Source organism: Cavia porcellus, unplaced genomic scaffold (genome assembly GCF_034190915.1).
Source record: "Cavia porcellus strain 051 isolate PalLab524CR breed Dunkin Hartley unplaced genomic scaffold, mCavPor4.1 scaffold_11, whole genome shotgun sequence".
Lineage (NCBI taxonomy): Eukaryota > Metazoa > Chordata > Mammalia > Rodentia > Caviidae > Cavia > Cavia porcellus.
Genome location: NW_026947494.1, coordinates 65,375,015 through 65,376,053, shown reverse-complemented (window position 1 = coordinate 65,376,053; position 1,039 = coordinate 65,375,015). Strand labels below are relative to the sequence as shown.

General features: G+C 36.5%; 1 non-coding gene across 1 annotated transcript; it reads right to left on the bottom strand.

The window, feature by feature from the left end:
- Window positions 1-347: 347 nt before the first annotated feature.
- LOC111755350 (U6 spliceosomal RNA) lies at window positions 348-454 on the bottom strand. Its single transcript, XR_002789908.1, has one exon. It is a non-coding gene; the product is annotated as a U6 spliceosomal RNA (small nuclear RNA).
- Between the last annotated feature and the right edge of the window lie 585 nt (window positions 455-1,039).

The following is a 1,039-nucleotide window of genomic DNA, read 5'->3' as shown; positions in this document are numbered from 1 at the left end:
AGAAAAGACTAGATAAATATTCGATTGTTTTTAATTGCCAATTTCTAAACTAATGACTTTCTCCCAAGTAAACCCAAAAAATTACAAGTTACTTTTTTTTAGTTTTAAAGAGGGAAAAACAAAATAAAACAAAAAAAACAAGAGAGACAAATAAACAATAACAAAAAACTAAAATAATAACAATATAGGCTTTCAAAACATGATGATAGGAACTTAACAGAAGTTGTTGTTTTGCATAGTTATCTTCAAAAGAGATACTCATATTACCAGATACAAATGTACAAAATTGATCTAGTCCTATGAGTGTTAGCTGTTTTGTTCCAAGAACTAATAGAATTAATAGCACAAAAAATATGGAGCACTTCACGGATCTATGTGTCATCCTTACACAGGGGCTATGTTAATCTTCTCTGTATCAATTCGGTTTTAGTATGTGTGCTGCCAGAGTAAGCACTCCTTCATCTTTATGCACCTAGATATTTTAATATATTTGATGTAGTGTGATACATGATACTTGCTACTTGTTTTCATGGTGAGACTATTCATTTGGGCAAGAGTAGCCCTTTCATGTTGACTTCTTTGTTCACTGATTTGATCTTGGTTGTCTTTGATACATGTATTGCTTTCTGGTGTGACGATATAGTCCAGGCTCACCTTATACAAGCCCAGAACCAACCACTTCTCTAAGAAGTACTAATTCTTGTTAGTAAGAAATGACACTTCAGATCACAAACTGGGGACTAGTTTGCCCATTAGTCCTGCCCTGGCCATTGTTTCTGAAAGACTAGATTTCAAATACCTATCTGCAAAAACAAAGACCAAGAACTGGAAGATTGCAGGAATGTGTTACCCTGGTAACTAATTTGATATGCTAATCAAGGAAAAGGAGTTTTAAAACTATTGTCAGTGCTGCAAAGCTAACCCCATCTGGCTGTGCAACCTTAGCACCTCACTTGGAACCCGGTAGGGCCTCCCTGACCCAGCATCTTCAATCAACTGCAGACCTTCAGATAGGTCCCTCAGGACCTGGAGGACTCCG